The sequence below is a fragment of the Amblyomma mixtum genome, chromosome 8 (assembly GCF_055824585.1).
Source record: "Amblyomma mixtum isolate Tamu chromosome 8, ASM5582458v1, whole genome shotgun sequence".
In the NCBI taxonomy this organism is placed as follows: domain Eukaryota; kingdom Metazoa; phylum Arthropoda; class Arachnida; order Ixodida; family Ixodidae; genus Amblyomma; species Amblyomma mixtum.
Genome location: NC_143019.1, coordinates 92,251,810 through 92,263,866, shown reverse-complemented (window position 1 = coordinate 92,263,866; position 12,057 = coordinate 92,251,810).

Genomic DNA, 12,057 nt, shown 5'->3' with positions numbered 1-12,057 from the left:
TGTTACGGTGAGCCACTGAGCTCTCCGCCTCTTCCAGCCAACGGATAGATCGCCTGAATGCTTGTATTTGCATGCGCTGAAGGCTTTGCTTAATGGTTTCTTCTTGTTAATATATAAAAAGGCAAGGTTTAGTCGTGCTGTGTCCGCACAGGTCGTTGTCCTATTGTGTATCTTCACGCAGACACTTCTCTAACACTCACATGCACATCGTACACAGTTGTTCACAACCTGTTAACGGTGCTTAGGAAACATATATTTTCTACTGGCTAGTTAAATACAGAAAGACTACAAGAACAAATAGACACACAAAGTTTGACGGTCATGGTGGCAGTTCCATGCATCAAGCAGGCTCCACAAGCTGGCGTGCAATCGCTTCGAAGGATTCTGCGATATAAATGTCATAACGCGCGCACGGCAACGCGTTATTACTAAACGAATTTCACAATTACGCCAGCCTCATACGTAAATTTGTGGTACACTCCGCGCTCGATATGCGGACATGGAATTGCTCGAGGTCTTGTTGGGTATAATTAATCAGTATCACTCTGAGCGTGCGCAGTCGCTTTTGGTGGTTCTCTCGTATGGACCGCGAAGAAGCGACAACCACCCAGCACAGCTGCCGTATAGCAAGTGCTTTATTCCGAATATGGGAGATGAAAACCGCGCTACTTGGAGCGAAGTTCAGCAGTAGCACCAAGACGGCGATTAATACACGGACTGACGGTATGCGCTGCTCGTTCGCATGGCTGTGCAGTGCATAATAAACAGTAGCGGAATGTAGGAACGTAAGTCGTCTTTTTTTTTCGTTCGTAATTCTGCCTCGGGGACGCCTTTTACTAATGGCCACACACCAAAACTTGCGAGCAATGGAGTCTCAGCTCAGAGCACAGCAAATGAAAGCACAAATTATGACTGTTTCGGTGGAGAAACAGCTTCTTCATGCGTGTGTTCTGCATTTACCTTCGCAGATTTCCAAGGTCTAAACCTTTCTATATTGGCTATCTAGCGCTGGCGAACGTGTTTGTTGCGTTCGCCCGTTCGCAAGGGGTTCATAGCGAACGGGCGCGAATATTGCATTAGCTCCTTGTGTACTTCGGTTCCGTGAAGCTCGCAAATGACCGCATCCCGCACCTTTAAAAGGGCAGTAAAGAGGAATCTGAATTCGTCGTTTTGCCGCGGGAACTCTATCTACACGTTCCGAGCATTCTCAGAAACTTCGACTTCTTGCCCTGTGTGGCCGATTTCCCTAATTAAATCGGATTAACGTCCGGCTCCCGCCTTTTTTTTTAATTCACCCTGTACGGTGGGCGGAGTCATCCAATGCGTGGAGTGCCTTAACATTTGCGCAGAGATGTCGCGGCTTCTCACGTGACCACTTTTTATGACAACATCGCTTTGCGCGGAACCACCAATATGTGTGAACACCGCGCATAGTCCAAAGGGGACGCTTAGCAAAGAGCACAAAGTGTCTTGGAAATTGCTACGAGGAATCACAGAGAGACGACGAACAAGAAAAGATACACAGCATGGCGCTTTTTCGAAATAGCGCCTTGCTGTGTGTCTTTTCTTGTTCGTCGTTTCTGTGCGCTGCCTCGTAGCAATGAATCTATACCAAGTAGCCCAAATAGCCGTTCTAACACAGTTCATTAGTTCACCGGGCCCTTTTCCGAAATAGCGCCTTGCTAAGTGTCTTTTCTTGTTCGTCGTCTCTGTGCGCTGCCTCGTAGCAATGAATCTATACCAAGTAGCCCAAATAGCCGTTCTAACACAGTTCATTAGTTCACCTGGCCCTTTTCCGAAATAGCGCCTTGCTGTGTGTCTTTTCTTGTTCGTCGTCTCTGTGCGCTGCCTCGTAGCAATGAATCTATACCAAGTAGCCCAAATAGCCGTTCTAACACAGTTCATTAGTTCACCGGGCCCTTTTCCGAAATAGCGCCTTGCTGTGTGTCTTTTCTTGTTCGTCGTCTCTGTGCGCTGCCTCGTAGCAATGAATCTATACCAAGTAGCCCAAATAGCCGTTCTAACACAGTTCATTAGTTCACCTGGCACTTTTCCGAAATAGCGCCTTGCTGTATGTCTTTTCTTGTTCGTCGTCTCTGTGCGCTGCCTCGTAGCAATGAATCTATACCATGTAGCCCAAATAGCCGTTCTAACACATTTCATTAGTTCACCGGGCCCTTTTCCGAAATAGCGCCTTGCTGTGTGTCTTTTCTTGTTCGTCGTCTCTGTGCGCTGCCTCGTAGCAATGAATCTATACCAAGTAGCCCAAATAGCCGTTCTAACACAGTTCATTAGTTCACCGGGCCCTTTTCCGAAATAGCGCCTTGCTGTGTGTCTTTTCTTGTTCGTCGTCTCTGTGCGCTCCCTCGTAGCAATGAATCTATGCCAAGTAGCCCAAATAGCCGTTCTAACACAGTTCATTAGTTCACCGGGCCCTTTTCCGAAATAGCGCCTTGCTAAGTGTCTTTTCTTGTTCGTCGTCTCTGTGCGCTGCCTGGTAGCAATGAATCTATACCTAGTAGCCCAAGTAGCCGTTCTAACACATTTCATTTCTAGTTCACCGGGCTCTTTTTCGAAATACCGCTTTGCTGTGTGTCTTTTCTTCGTCGTCTCTGTGCGCTGCCTCGTAGCAGTGTCTTCGAAAGTTTCACTCAGGTAGCAGGCAAACTTCAAAAGCACTGATAGCAAAGAAATGCAAGCCTCCCGAGGGTGATGTGCATTGGAACTGCGGATATATTTATGGTTATACTTTAGTTTAATCCTACGATATATGATAAAATTCAGTTCATAGACAACATAGCATTGTAAAACGCGCTTGTCCAAAATTCCTAGGCATGAAAATGCATGTTTGCTACAGATATCGTCGATGAAAGGTATTCAAGCTTTACTATTTCTTCGCGAGTGACGTTTATAGCGCGAGCTCTGAGGCCGAATGTACCCAGGAAAGACACAGTAGCTTTTGTAGTCTGCAAGTGTCCGCGGCGACCGGGATGACGTTGGGCCGCACACTGTCCCCTGCGCCTTGCCTTTCATGTAAAGAAAATAGGCATTAATGTATGGCATTCAGGCACTACAGCTAGGCTTTGAAGGGGAAGAACGAGAAATTGGCAGATGATTACACTAGTCGGTAATGCGAAATTCGAGCAGGGATTTTTAGGCGAGTATTGTGCTTATCCAATTGCCACCCTTCGGTATCTTCCCGCGGCAGCCACCTGCAAGATGTTGATTGCTCGAAGATCGTGGTGGAAGGTAGCATTTCGCTCTGCTACTACCTGCCAGATAAAGTCTCTGTATACAGCCTGAGGGGTCTGGCTTCTGAGCCCTTCAGCGCTGCTCCTCTTCCATACTCAGGGACCATAAACTTACGAAGCCGGGTCGAACTTAAGACCTCGACCCTTCCAAGCTTAAGACTGTCAAAGGCGCTTAAAGAGCCCAGCTACACGGCTTGGAATGAAAACCCTTGGATTGTATACTTTTGACAAAGACTGTACGTGCTGCGCCGACTGCTCCATCGGCTACAACGCGGAATCCAGGGTCCGACGCATAAATGCTGCGCTCTAAAACGCAAGAAGAAACGGTGAAGAAGCTGAACCAGCGTCTCAGTAGGGCAGCTGCGGGGTTCGAATAGAGTGTACTGTAACTGTACCCGTAGCCAAGCACCCGTACGGAAGTATCGTGGATGTCGGACTTCAAAACAAGACATTCGCATTGTGCACGAGGTAGATTTTGTCTGTAATGCCCGATCCAGGCGCACTGGGTTTTGCAGACTTCGAATGTGCCGACGACAGCAAAATTTCAGCAAGGCCGCGGCAGCCATCATTGGTGGTATCGAAATTCATAAATGGGTCTGAAAATTATTCTTCTCCGTATCTTTCGCTCTTCATTCACATTTCAACGCATTTAATCGGCAATATCTTTTTTCTACACGAGCGGCTTGAGAGCATGCCTCGCTGACGTTACTCACTGAGAGTGAGATTTTAATACTGTTTCAAAATCGAATTACATAAGGGCGATTTCTGAGGACATTATAGCTAATAAGGCTCTTTAAAATACGACATATTTACTGCAAGAAAATTTAAATAACTACGAGCGGATAATCATGAATTTATTTTTCGGCTCACATGCTTCATCTTTGGAAATCTCTACAGCATAAACACTAGGAACTTTACGCATACAGAAAATGACTCCTTCTTTACACATGACGGAAAGCTTTGAAAAGGTCAGACGGAATTTGACAGTTTTTGCAAAGCAAAACGTGCGCAGTTGCTGGCTGCATTACTTACAAAATGACTCATTATCGTTTGAAGATATTCAAAAGTATGATCTGTCTCTCCAGATTCGAGAAATTACATCTCATTAGGCGGTGATGGAAGTGGAGAAAACGCATCGCATTTTAGCGCAACGCCAAAAAGGTGGCCTGTAATGGCGATCGGTAAAGAAGTGTGGCCGAGTAATTGTCGGTATAGCACACACCTGCGCATGCAGTTCGTGTTTTGAACGTTTTTCTAATAACACATGGGCGTTCGATAATTTGAAATGGTCCACTTTAATAGACAGGGCTAGTACGGTTGTTACTTGATGTGGCCCAAATATTGTTGCCAATTTGAGGTGGGGTTTTATAACGGACATACTAAGTTGTTAGGAGCTACACTTGTCCTTGTTCTGTAGCACGACAAGGTGGGACCCAATGATGAAGTGTTAGCCTATGGGGTCCGCCGTTGGGCTTGAAGAAAAAGGAAGGCAAAATAACACAATGCGGTATCCTCTGTAAGCAGATGTACGGAGACCACTTTTGCGTTCTTTCATTTTCTGATATGCTGAGACAAACAGTTTGAAAGCTACAACCGTAAACGAATAATTATGGATCATTATTTTCAGTTTTCCACACACACTAAATTAAACTAGCACTCCTTTCAAGTATGCCACGCCACCGCAACTGGGGCTTCCTCGGGTGACCGAGTTTTTTACAGTCGCCATGACGAAGTGTGTCACACTCCTTGAGTTTCACGATACTCGCCCTGTGCGTTTCACAGCCGTCACCTTCCATGTTTTTGGCGTGAGGACCACCCTCAGATTGCGCATTGTTCTGCTCTCGCCGCACTCTATGCTTTTACGGTAACTCCCAACCATCCGGACGGCATCCTTCCCACTCCCTACCCGCTCAACGCTTCTAAGCTGCGTACGGTTCCTTCTTACCATAATACTGTCATGTAGCAGATAGTGTTGGTAACTCGCGCCTAGAAGGCAGACAAAAAGCCAACCTCTGAGTAGCTGCAGCCGCGCAGAGAGGCGGCTGGAACGGAACGTCAATTTCTTCTCAAAAACCACCATCGTGGCGAACGAGCAGCCGGCAGACTGCTAATTTGGCACACGCAGCACTACTCTCCGTATCGGAAAGCGCTTCGGCACAATTATTTAACAAGGAAACAGGAAGAAAAAACACAACTGAGTAACGCACGGCGCTTAGTCGCTAAATGTCCCGGGAAAAGTAGGGCCGCATCTGCAAGACAAGGACGATCTCTTGAGATCCCTCAAGAGGGATCTCAGGCCCTCTGCGCCCACCATACTGCGCATGCGCGGCAGCCGCGTGACATCACGAGAGGCGCAACTGCCTCGCCCTCGCCACCGCCGGCGCGCGCGCTCCTCTCCGACGCTCCGTCAGTCGGCACATTCCAGAGGCTAACGTCACAGTCTCGACAGAGGAGCCGGAGCCGCGTGCGCCCGCCGCTGTGTTTACGACTGTCGTACCGCGTTCTACTGCACATTCGCGAGGAGGACGCACCGTGCGTATATAATGTGCGGGACATGCGGTTGATGCAGTGCGCTCTACTTGGAGGTTAAGGAGGGTCGAGCCGCTGCCAGTAGGCGGAGAAGACTGGAAAACCTCAATTCCTCAGCCCCGAGGTTGTCGCTTGGCAATTAGCCGCTTACGCTACCTATATCCTCCCATAGAAGAGCTAAGCCACTGCCATTTTTTTTTTCTGAAAGAAGGCGGTTTGGAATAGGGTGAATACACACACTGTCGTTCGGGGCGAACGACACCAGTCTGTGGCTTCGGTTGTAACGCCGGGAGTCACGGCCTTGCAGGTTCAGGATGAGCATTCTCGCAAGTTGTAGACATTCTTCTGCACAAAGAGTAAATATCTCGACGCGAGCGTCAGGGTCAAGGCCATTACGGGGCAGCATTGCTTCTAACATTGTCGACACTTCGCTGCTGTACAGCAGAGAGAAGGGCGTTCTCTGCGAGGATTCTTGCTTATTTATTTATTTATTTATTGTACCCCCAGGGCCCGAGGGCATTACCGATGGGAGTGGGGATACATAAACAATTGGATAGAAAACTAAAATAAACCAGGAATACATCACAAAGTGAAAAGCTAGGAAGGCGACGAGATTAGAAATGCAGTAGGGATACAATAAAACAGTGTGTAGACAGTGAAATGTAATATTTATACCGTAATAAACAAACACATACTCAGAAAGAAACATTAAGGACTGTAAGAAATGCAATATTAGTAGAAATACCTGCGATACGCGAAAGTAATATATGGCAGGATGTCGTCTCAAGATCGGTGCTCAACGTGAACACACAAAGACAGCATGGCGACGAGAGCTTTGTTAAGACGCCCAGTAAGGCTATTTGTTTGGGGATGGTAGGCGATTTTTTTCCTATGAGCAGTGCCACTCAGTCACACGAGGTATTCCTAGTGTTTGGAGGTGAAAGTGGTGCCTCTTCTTAATTCATAATATTCTTCATAATAAGTGCCGGGGTACCATGCCTAAGGACGGCGTGTTCGATGAAAAATTTCGCAGCCTCAGTTGCTGCATAAGGCTGGAGAGCTTTGATTTTAGCGTAGCACATAGGTGATCTGTGGCGACGATGATCCACCGGTTTGCCGCAGATGAAGTAGAGAAATGGCTGCAAAGATCTATGCCAACTTGATCAAACGGAATTCTGGGCACTTGTACTTACATTAGGCTGGGGCAAACTAAAAATAATGAAAAAGAATAATCTGCTGCCTTTACCACATACGTAAACTGGCTTAATCTAATCTGAAAAATAAAAGAAGACACCCAGGGGAAATGATAACTTTACCACCCGTAGGTAGAGAAAAAGAAAAAAGATGGGGGGGGGGGGGGGCGGAGATACCATAGCGACCCACAGCCTGGGGCAGCGGGCCCGGAGCGACTCCCATGATCTCCCCTGGGAAGTAACGGAAATGATGGAAAGAATGGATGGTTCGACATAGTGGCTAGCACACAATGGAGACGCACACACAAGGAACACAGATAGGATTGTTTGTCTTCTCTGTCCTGTGTAGCATTTGTCCTCTCTGTATTTCTTCCGTGTGCGTCTCCCTTGAGCGCTAGCAACTAGCCCAATTAAGAGCCTTGGCAGAATGGATGGGATAAATGGTTGCCAGGGAAATGGTTATGGGAATTAGGGTGGGAATGGGGACATCGAGTTGTTTGATCAGATCCTTCAATTGTATCGACTCCATTTCTGGCCTGCCTGGCCAGCGCAGGGAGGGCGTCAAGGTTGCTCAATGGTGCGCAACGCTCACTGGTTGCCCAACAACCCACCAAACGCACAGGGCTCTGATCGCCAGAGAGAATAGAACCTAACTCGGGGTCAGCTACATGGGGCCCTTCCATGAATGGATTGGTTTCCGACCTGACAGCTGTTAGCCATCGTGTGCTTTTCGCAGTTTTTCAGACACCAGAAGTATTTGTGATGTGATCCAGCTAGAAGATGCTTAGGTCGTCAGCCTATCGGCCCAACGGCCCACGGCATCATGACCTAACACCTCCGGGGGCACCCACCTGTGCTTCCAACCAACCAAACATGCACTCATTTTCTCCCCTAGCTTGCTCCTCTAAAACTGAGGAGGGAGTGTTCAAGGGTGGGATGACCAGGCCACATACCTAGAACGTGGCTTAGAGTGAATGACCCCGGCCTACTCGGCGTTACCCCACAACATCGGTGGTTTTAAATGCATGTTTCACCCTTCCCCACCCTGTTTTCACCCTTCACACCCTACCTCGGCATTCCACAATGGCCATTACAGCCGAGATGACCGTCAACGGGCTCGTCATGACACGCCTGCCAGAATTCTTCAGAGAGAGGCGCTGGAACGCCTAGGATGTAGTCGCTTCCGGCTGAAGAAAAGGAGGCTTTGTACAGCACGTAGTTGCGCATAGAAAAGGAAGATTGCATTCTTGTGAAGGGCTGAGGACCTTCGTGGTACGTGCTTGCTAGAAGACACAGACTGGAGACACGGCAATATATTGCCGGTCCTTCATGCCGCTGCCTCTCCGCCGACTAGCTGCTGCCTCTCATCATAGGCAACCTGCGATGCTTATGGTCTGGCATACACTGAGGCTCCTACGCGGATACTCGCGACCCTTGTAGCCAGGCCTTTCATATTACACTTTCTACCCCTGTTACTTGCACTAGGGGCCCGTTGCTACTCCTCCCGGAGATTCTCTCGTCTGGGATCCTCAACACCATTCACACCGTCCCATAGTTTCATTCGCTGCCAGCTGTACCCCATAATACTATCTACACTGACTCCAAGGCAGCAATTCCTGTCATTCATTCTAAAACACTTCCACACCATATGTGAACAGAATTAGGGGCCATAATTGCGTAGCTGTAGTTTGCACTGTATACCTCTGTTGGGTCCCTGACAACTCAGGGATCGAGGGCAATCAGCTGGCTAACCAGCTCGCCCGTGGGACTGCTGAACAGGATAGTTAACCCCCGGCCCAGGCCCTCAGATGTCGGGTCTAGATTGTCACTTCGCGCGACCATCAATGATTATTGCATTCTTCTCCGCGTTGATCGTAACCTCCACCCCGGACCACATCACGGTCCTTCTTTGCGTGAAGCTCACATCCCTCTACAGATGGAGCTCAACACAAATCACAACTGCATGGCTGTATCTTTACAAAGGCTGTCACAATAATTTATGTCCCACCTGCCCTACCCATTATGCCAAACTCTTCTATTGTTTGTTCTCCATCCCAGTTGCTCGGCAAGTGGGTTTGTTTTCCACACCCTCTCGCTGAAGCGGCTTGTAGCCGAAGGTCATGGAGAATAGCGCTTGATCTTGCAACAGGTCTTCGATGTGTTATGCCCCTAAGTGTTGTGCCCTAATTTCAGATTCATGGCTGCCCCTAGTGCTGCAAAATTACCACTGCACGAAGAACCCCCAGTTACTTTGAACCGGCTTGTCAAATATACCCACAATTTACACGACCTTTGTAAGCGAACTCAATACAAAGCCTGGTAAAACCCCAGTGAAGAAAATCCCAGCACTCACCAACGTCTCCAACCATGATTCCAGCGGAGTCCATACCAACGCTGCCAACCAGTTGTTGCGATGTGTCTGTTCTGATAGCGGACTCAACGGGTAGCGAAGAACTCAGTCAGAAGTCGGGCCGCAGGCTCTCGGGCATCGGGGTTGACGCCGATGCAGAGACGGGTCGAGGCAGAGAGAAACTTAACAGAGATTTATTTACATGGCGACGAAACAGATTTCGGTGGTAAAAAAAATGAGCACTGCGGCTCTCTTTAAAAGGGCCCCTGTCCGTAGTTTCCTTGTTGGTCAATTTAATCCAATTAAAAGCGTCGAATCAATGTAGTGTCGATCACATGTCCAGTCTTCGGGAACCGCCCACCCGGACGTCTCCGACACACTCTCGCCACTTCCAGCAAAATGCGGTCCAGGCTATTCTTGCTGCAATGATGACGAGCTCTGAAGGAGATCCAAGTGGGGGCCAAGGCCAGGCACCAGAACTGCACAGCTCTCCATGGGAGCGGCATGCCGAAGCTTTACTCGCGCATAGGGTTCCGCACAAGGCAAGAGAAGTCTCTTCAGAAGCGCGAGTAAACACGCGCCGTTGCTCGATGTAAACAACATCTGCCGCATCCGCCGTCAATCACAAAGAGCACCGCAGCCTACCGTCGCTGCCGCCACACGATATCAGGCAGCTGCGGCCCAAGTGGATGGCCGTGATGAACCTTCCCATGCAACGAACGACCATCTCAACGCCACGATCTCGAGGCACAGAGGAATTTGGAACATAAGAGCACCACGAATCCGTGGGAGCAGCCGAAAGGGATTTTTACAGACAAGCGGTTTTCCATCTCAAAACCATTGTCTCCAAGTTCAGGATATTTTGAAACCTAACAGTGCTACAACGCCACCTATCGGACTCAATAAAAGAAGCTTAAAAGGCCAAGCTTTATCTCTCTTTGTGGTAAACAGCAAATCATAAAGGTGCATTTCGTAATAAAAATAGGTTTTCCTTTATTCGCAAACCGAAGTGCCAGGCTGAATTCTTCGCCGGATGCAAAGAGGAAGAACAGAAAAAAGAATTTCAGAGGTTTGCTCACCGTGATCCTGTTTGGAACCCCTGTGAGGAGAACAAATATGCAACATATGAGAAGATATCGGATTCAGAAAAAAATTCACTCGCTGTCAACTCTGCGTGAACCCTTACAGACATTCTCGTTGAGATCGTGTTCGAGTTCTGAGTGAGTCAACATTCGAGCTTGAATTTATGTGGCGACCAGGAAAGGCTTGTAATGGTAGTATGCTGAGGCTACGTCGAATTTCAACAGAAAAGTGGCCAGTATGCTAGAGTTGCGCATTCTCAACACAATTTCTGCGTCATTTTTATGTTGATTTTTATGCAGAAATTACTGGGGTGACTAAACATATTATTCTGTAGCTCAGCTGTGATAAATGAAAAACTCAATTTGTAGGGAGGCAGACGGGCATGCGTACGAGCTGCATGTCGATCGCCTGGTGCACGCTCCTGACTGGACTGACTGAGCTAGGACTGCTGTTGGCTCTGTTGTTGGCTCTGCTCCCTTTCGGAAGCTTCTCCAAATAAACCCCGTCTTACATTTTCTGAAGATGCTGGGTAACACCCTCTTGACATGTAACTCTGCAGCCGACGCTAATTCTCCCGCGAAGCGTTCGGAATCCAACCACTAAGCTATAGGAGTGGGCTCGGCCGTCATCTGTGCCAGTTCTCTCCGCCAGTGAGACCGCGCCATCTTCAGCAGCACCGACGACCAGGATGCTGAGGATTGGCTCATATCCTATGAGCGGGTGAGCACATACCACAAACGGGAAGCGGAAAGAAAATTGAACAATGTGATTTTCTGTGTGACGGGCGTGGTCAGACATAACATCATTGTCCATTCTCAAAGAAATCTCTTCAGAAGTCTTCGGCAGACCGGCTGTCAAAAAACTCCGCTTTGAACAGCGCTTGCGTACTCGGTCTCATCAGGTCGGCGAGAACTTTACTAGTTACATCGAGGATCTCGTCGACCTGTGCAGGAGAGTGAACGCACAGATGTCAGAAGCGGATAAGGTTATGCATATTTCCAAGGGCATCGATTAAGACGCATTTCAGATGTTGCTACCGCGAGATCTGTGCACGGTCGCAGAAGTGGTCACCCTATTTAAGAGCTTCGACTAACTACGCAAGTAGAGGGCTGTGACTCGCGAACATACCACGCCTGTCGAGTCGCTTGCTGGCCCGACCGATGCAGACGACCAGTTATCGCTCACATCAAGAGCTTCATCCGTGAAAATGTAATTCGGCATCTTTGACTTATTCCACGCCATCAGAAGCCATCACCACACCTGGCTTCTCCGAATCTATGCTAGACTATTAAAGAATAGGTTACGATTTCGCCCTACCTATGCTTCGCTTCTGCGCACGCCTGGTAATATTTGACCGCCTGATGAGCTGTGAAACTTGTGGCGCATGTTTGAAAATCGTCTGATCTGCTACTTTTGCCGCTTGTCCGACCATGCGGCGCGGCTTTGCAGTCAACGCATGAACGCCTCCCGACCGCCTCCGAAGATTGCGCTTACTGGTCCCAGCGTCACTCATCTCCTGCTAAGCCATCCCTAAGCTGTTCTCTGTGACCTGGTAGCGCGGCGTTCCCGGACGCCATTCGCCTTCTCCACGTCGGCGTTCCATCTACCCAATGTGACAGCGTCCCTCAGCAACCTAAGAGGAAAGCTAGAA